At 34.2% G+C, this 7,539-nt stretch overlaps 1 pseudogene; it reads right to left on the bottom strand.

Moving 5' to 3' along the window:
* Nucleotides 1-4,033: 4,033 nt before the first annotated feature.
* LOC149838477 (putative pectate lyase 18 pseudogene) lies at nucleotides 4,034-6,188 on the bottom strand (annotated as a pseudogene).
* Between the last annotated feature and the right edge of the window lie 1,351 nt (nucleotides 6,189-7,539).

Here is a 7,539-nt window from a genome sequence, read left to right as displayed (position 1 = left end):
CCTGTTCATTCAGCCAACCTGCCTCTGAGTTTTAGTCCAATTAGATTTTAGATGCAATAATGCTTGGACTTGGTTGTACCTAATAGTTGGCAAAATTCCATTTAGAACACATCTTTTCCAATAAAACTTTGAAAAAAAAGCTCCATCTTTTTCAAAAAAAAAAAAAAACTGAAAGAACCTCGTTATTTTGATAGAAAGGTTTAGAGCATGAAAATCTATATAACATTTTTTTTAAAAAACTTGAATATGCATTTAATTTTGTAGGATCTCAAGTTTGGATCATATTGAGCCTTGAATTTGAATATAGTAATTCCTTTACCCTAACTTTTTTTTCAATGAAAAATCTCATATATAATTAGGGGTGTCAACAGGCCTGGTTTACCTGGACCCGACCCAAACCAAACCCCATAGGGTCCGGGTATGGTGATAAATAATAAGACCCAAGTTCGGACCCGAAGGTCCGATTAATACATGTACCCAGGTATAGTTTGTGAAATTTTATAGCTGACCTAGACCCAACCTGAGTTTCGATTAAGACCTGCAATTTTTCAATGTAAAATTGATAAAAATATGGCTTTATCGGGTTTGGTTCATATAGTTCTTATCAGGTCCGGGTATGATTTTTTCTTATAGTACACCTGATTAGACCCTGGTCTGGACCCGATACCATACCCAAAAATCTGGTCCAAGTCTAGTTCTATCCGGGTCCGAACCAAACCCGACCCGTTGACACCCCTATATATAAGTTCTTTCATGACCTTGTTTTATAAAATTAAAACTGAATCAAAATGATTTATTCTATTTACCCATTATTTGTAATTCATTCTTATGTATTTTTCATCTTCCTTTTTTTTTAACATGAAAGCTTTTAAATCTTGTATCTATTCTTTAATGAGTTTTTTCTGCTTCACATATTACTAACCATACTAGAGAGGAATAGGGTGGAACAACAATTTTTAGACCACGAATCCTGCATGTAATGTTGCTTAGTTTTCTAATACTGAAATTTTGGAAATATAAGATAAAATATCAGAAATATAAAAATTATAATATGAACAAGCAAGTTAGTAAAATTTAAATATTGCAAATCCACAAGACTTAACAAAAAAACAGGAAAACAATTTTTTTGAAAATTTTGTATCTTGAAAACAAATGAAACCAACTTTGATAAAAAAAAAAGTTATGAAAAAAAAATCTGAACCCTTCTTGCTGATGAATAGAATAACATGGTAATATTGTTGTCTTGATTCATTCTAAAAAAAATTGTTGTATTGATATCTTAATCTCTTTGAAAACGTTACCGGTCACTAATAACCCAAGTAAATATGAGTTAGAGGGATAGCCACGGTCAACCTCTCATAATCGGGTTGACCTAACACTGGATCTGACTGTTCAAGGGTATGTTTTGTGACGTGCCTGGGTCCATGGGGTAGATTTGGGTTCAAGGGTAGGTCTAGATAAGGCGGCTAAGTTAGAAATAAGGTTAGGTTTTGTTTTTCTTACAGGATTCAAGAAAAAGATGAATACACTCAAAATACATCCGATAAAATGCCCTAATTTTAGGAAGAGGCCCAAGACACATGGAAGTAAGTATTGGTAAAAAAATCAAGGCCTTCATGATCAGGTTGTAAGAAAGTGGGTCTAGACCGGGTCAAATTAGATTTTAGATTCAATAGGATTTAGTAGAAAATTTGGTTCTCTCTAATGGGTTAGGATCTGAGGCTGATTTTTGAAGGGTTGGTTAAGAGCACATGAAAGCACCTATGATTAAAATTTGAGGCTTAGATCAGGTCGAGTTAAGGATATATGACTCAGGAAAATCAAGTCTGATTTTGCAATTCACAACATGCAAAATATGTTCGGTTTCTTGAAATCGGTTAAGGTCAAGTGGGTGCAGATATGAGTTTGGGTTAAGATGATAGCTGGCTTGACTTATAAGAATCTAGTAGACACTGTTGGAGAGTTCTACTGCACGTCAAGAGGGTTGTTTGTATGCAGGTTGGTGCAGCAAGAGTTCAACCATCATTGAGCTTAAGTCTACCAAAGTTGGCTTGAGCTAAGTTTTCAAGTTCCTAACCTACTAGAGGTTTGAGCTTGATCCAACAAGAATGAAACTTGAGAAAGGGCTTAGAAACCAAAGTGAAAGAAAGAAGCCTTAAAACTTAGAGAGATAGAGGAAGAGATTCAAACTTCAATTCATTTCATAAACTCAAAGCACTACGGTTTATATAGAGTATAAATAGGGTATTAACACATCTACACAAGACTCCAAAAACTAAAAAAAGACTTGATTAAAACTTAAATCTAGGTAACACCTCTACCCAAGAATAGGTATGACCTCTTCAAGCTTAGGTACTACCTTGTTGACTTAGCTAAAATTAGAAAAAAACCTAATTTCAGCCTTCTTTACTGCCTCCACACATCCACCAAGGGAAAGTCGACCTCCATGTGAGCCTCACTAGGGCCAACTGACCCTTCCAAGACTTCTTTGGATCCAGGTCTTTTCAAGTGAGGGTCAAGTCCTTAATCCACTTTATTCAATGCCATTTTCTATCCGGGTTCTTGAGGGTATGTAGCAATCATTACCGTTTCAAACCTGGCTCCAATTCAGACCTCATAGTAGAAACCCAAATCTGAATATGATCTGACCCCGACCCTCTGACTGGATCAAGTATATTGTTCTTCCTTTGAAATTAGATAAAACAAGTCAGTTCTGACCCAATTTTGAACCAATCTATTTAATTGATCTTGACCAGGACCTGACTATCTCTGACATTATTTGTTCCTAATCCAACCGGTTGCGAATTACTTTCAGTCAGGTCGGATTCAGATAAAGATCTGACCCACTTGTGCCCCCAGTGCAATTAGACATGCAAGGGACATGGAAATACGAAACCTGAGTATAGCTTAATTGAACCCATGGTGAGTTCTAGTCCATCTTAACACACCAAACTTGGTCTGGATTTGACACATTGACAACAATGGACAAGAGTTGAAAGCTTCATTTAAACCAATCACAGTTTTCACAACGAAGGCCCTCCAAAGATGTTGGGAAGTAATATCCAAGTAAATGCCTCCAACTACCATGATTGTGCAATACATTAGCTATACATGAGTCATTTAATTATTTTAAATGATTTTGTTAACAGGTTAATGTTTGATGCCATTGAAGGCACGAGACTATTGAGCTGAAAATTATATAGCTTCATGTTTTATCAACTCAATCTGACCACATTGATGTGTTCAGCATAGTTTGTTTGCTAAGGATCAAGCCATGAATTGTGTTATTTTGATCTAAAAATATAAACTTTTGAGTCATGAAATTTTAGTGCATTGTAGTCCATTGATTTTTGATGCTCTAAAAAAACCTGCTTACATCTCACTCACATGCTTCAAAACTCATTTTCTATTATTGTAGATTAGATCCGTAAGACGACTATTAGGCCCGTTTTACTATATGGTACGGAATGTTGGGCTGCCAAGAGACATCATATTCAAAAAATGAGTGTAGCTGAGATGCGTATGCTTAGATGGATGTGTAAAAATATAAGATTCAGAACGAGGAGATATGTAACAAGGTAGGTGTTATACCTATTGAAAATAAGATGAGAGAGAATCGTTTACGGTGGTTTAGACATATTTGATGAAGGCCTAATGATGCTCCAGTTAGAAGGATGGAAAAATGAGAGAATATATTAGTTAAAAGAGGTCAGGGTAGGCCTAGGAAGACATGGATGAGGATGATAGGAAAGGATACGAATGCTTTGAACTTCATCGAGGACATGGCATTGGATAGAAATGATTGGAGGAGAAGGATTTATGTGAAAGACCCATAATGATTTTCTTTTTTGGTTCATATCCCCGACCCCAATTGTTTTGGATGAAGACGTAGTTGTAGTAGTAGTTGTTGTTGTTGTTGTTGATCAGATCCATAAGGCCTGATAAAGAAGTTGATTTATACTCAACGGTTCCCTGACTTCATAGCACCAAATATTAACCTTTTTTGTTAACATACTTAAATTCAGAAATTAAATTAACAAACAAAAGGCATCAGTTCGACATGAGACAGAAGGAAATCATACAGAGGCATCCTTTGCACCAGGCCTTCTCCAAACTATTATAAGCAATGGTGTTACCTGCATAGCCTGATATTGAAGGAACAAATCAATGCGACCCATGAGCATGACTTCATCATGATGAGTCATGTGGTTATTTGATATTGTTATGGCATTAGACCCATAGATGGCATCAATAAGACCATCATAACAGTTATAGAAAGTGCAATGGTCTGTCCATATATCAGTTGCATCAAAAACAGATATCCCATCACCATCCGAGATGGTCCTCCACCCATAATGTGATGGGGAGTCCCTAACAAAGGCATTCCCCCCAGGGACACAGTCATGTATGTGTATGCCAAGGATGATGATGTTGGCCACAAACTGTATGGTGAAGCATGGCTCATTGGTTATGTGACATTAGCACCCCTGCAATCAATAGTCTTGTAGGAGTTCACCATGAGCTCCTGCTTGAGCTCAATGACCATGTCGTGATCGAATACGATCCACAGGGGCTTGTACTTAATGATGGCGTGCTGAAGCATGCTGGGGACCGGGTTCACAGGCAGTGGCGGAGCTAGGATTCTAACCTAGGGTGGGCACAAATGCAAAGTAAAAAAATATACATATTTAAAATAAACAAATCAAAACTCTAATCCTACACGCTTCATAAATTAAAACCATAACCAAATATTATGTCATTCTAGAAAACAAATCAAAACCTAAATTCCAACAAACATAAAAAAATTATGATTTATGTTAATTAATAAAAAAAACCTAATATTCTAACCAAAATCAAATCACACAATATTCATCCATTCATGCCTAATGGTAATTAAAAAACACACAAAAACCTTAGAACCAAAACTATTTGTTTATGTTAATATAAAAATACCAAATCAAAACCCTAAATTGTAACAAATATCATTCATAAATATGCTAATTAAAAAAAGCAAAACACTAAATTAAATATTTGTCATTTGACAAAACAAAATAAAAAAATTAAATTCTTAAAAAAAACAAAGATTTAGGGATTTGATAACCAAATTTAAGCCTTCATTAATGGAATCATGCTTAATGATAATTGGAAGAAAATAGTACAAAAATACCTGAAAACACTAATTACATACATATTCAAGTCATTTGAAAAACCCTAATCAATATCCAAAGTCCAAAAAAAATAGATTTAAGCTAATTGAAAAAAAATCTTAATATTCTAACTAAAATCAAGTGTTCATTACTCATGACGAATGCTAATTGAAAAATAAAACACAAGAAACCCTAACTAAACATTCATAGTAATTCAAAAAAAAAACTATATAAAAAACCTAAACCATAACAATACATTACTCAAATAAAAAAAACCTTGAAATCAAAACTCTATCAAGCCTTTTGAAAAAAGAAGTTTGGAAAGAAGGAGACAACGCAAAATAAAATTTAGGAGATCAACACAGAATAAAAATTTTCTGATTGCACAATTTAATTTTTGGGGCAATTTTGTGGTTTTAGGGTTAGTGTTTTGGGGAGAAATGTGGAGGATCAGGCTGAATCTCGGTTTTAATTGTGTTTGTTTTTTCAATCGGGGATAGTGCATGCAATTCTCCTAGCAATTAGTAAATTTTTAATATTGGTTTGACTTTTGTTTGTATTTTGTTTGTCTTTGATCAAATTAGGAGTAATGCACTTTTTTATATCAATTTGTTGTAGTTAAATTCGAGAGATGTTGAAAATTTCTATTTTGTTAAAAATTTCTATTTTGTTAAATCCGGAAAATTGTATGTGGAATTTAGTTGTAGGTTTAATTATTTGTTTCTTGAATTAGTGAAATTGCAAGTACTTTTTTCCGGTGATTTGTTATGCTGTAAATTTATTTTCACTTTAATTTTTTTTGAATTTTTATGTGTTTTGAGTTTGTTTTGCTTAAATTAGTTATAATGAAATATTTATTTTATTTTTTCATTTTTATTTTGTGTTGATCTCCTATGTTGAAATTTTCAAAACTTTAGGAGGGGCACGAGCCCCTCCTCGCCCCCTGGATCCGCCCTTGTTCACAGGGAGATCACCAGGGTCTGTTACCACATAGAAGCTGCCATTGTAGCCACCCAAGGCATTACCCACCAAAAAGTTCATTTAGCTTTGTGGAAAAAAAAAGTTGCCCTCAACACCGGGAAAGCATATGCTACAACTACCGTAAGAATCACCAAAGCTAAACAACAAAAACAATCAAACAAGAAATATTCCTATTTATCATGAAAAGATTCAAGTGCCTTCTGGAAAAGAAACACTTTAAAGATTAAACTAGGGGTGTCAACGGGTTGGGTTGGGTTCGGACCCAAGTGGAATCAGACTCGCACCAGATTTTTGGGTATGGTATTGGGTCCGAACCCAAGTCTAATCGGGTCTACTATAAAAAAAAATCATACCCAGATAAGAACTACATGAACCAAACCCGGTAAAATCATATTTTTTATCATTTTTATTTTGAAAAATTGTGGGTCTTAATCAAAACTTGGGTTGGGTCCAGGTCTGGTATAAAATTTCACAAACTATACCCAGGTCCATGTATTAATCAGACCTTTGGGTCCAGGGTCTTAATCGGGTCTTCATATTTATCGCCACAGACCCTATAGGGTTTGGTTCGGGTTAGGTCCAGGTAAACCAGGCCCGTTGACACCCCTAGATTAAACCCTTCATTTTGAAAAGCTAAATTTTAAAATAAAACTGACGATTACCACATATATTGTAAAAGTATAGGAATTTTCTTTAATGGTTCTTATTCACCAGATTTGAGCAAAAACACACTATTCTTTAATTGCTCTTCTCATTAAAGGTGTACTTGAATTTATGGTTGACTTGATAAACATGAAATTTTTATAGAGCGAATTGTAATTTCACTTTATTAAAGAAGAAAAAAAAGCTATAAAACCACAAGTTACACAATCATAATTTCTAATTTTGTAGATGATATTTGAATTTAAAATGGAAGAGGTATATTTTTGTTCTTATTTTGGAGATTTTTAAGATAAACTTAAAAAAAAAAAACTTATAAAAAAAGAAGTGAAGCCCAATGAAAATCCTCATACTTAAGGCCGCTAAACGAGTTGGTATGAGCTTGGGGATCGATCTACACTATTACATGTTAAACTGTAAATTTATTGGACAAATAGGAGAAAAATCGTTATTAATAAAAATATAAAGATAATCAATCATTAATATTTTTTTTGTTTGAAAGGCAAGCTGGGGTTAGGCGGACCGCTACAACTATATCATTGGGTTTTGAACCTGTAACATTCCAACAACAAGGTGACGTGCACTAGATTCTCCTACCAGACTTTGGTAATCATTAATATCTTTACTGAGTCTCCACAACAAACTTTTTAAAGAAAATCTAACTCTAATATTTTATAACTAAGATCCAAAATCTATATATAAAAAAATTCAAACAACAAGAACAGATCCAAGTGAATTTAGGATGCAGGTT

The sequence above is a fragment of the Nuphar pumila genome, chromosome 5 (genome assembly GCF_984573655.1).
Source record: "Nuphar pumila chromosome 5, dmNupPumi1.hap1.1, whole genome shotgun sequence".
In the NCBI taxonomy this organism is placed as follows: domain Eukaryota; kingdom Viridiplantae; phylum Streptophyta; class Magnoliopsida; order Nymphaeales; family Nymphaeaceae; genus Nuphar; species Nuphar pumila.
This window is presented reverse-complemented; position numbering and strand designations above follow the sequence as displayed.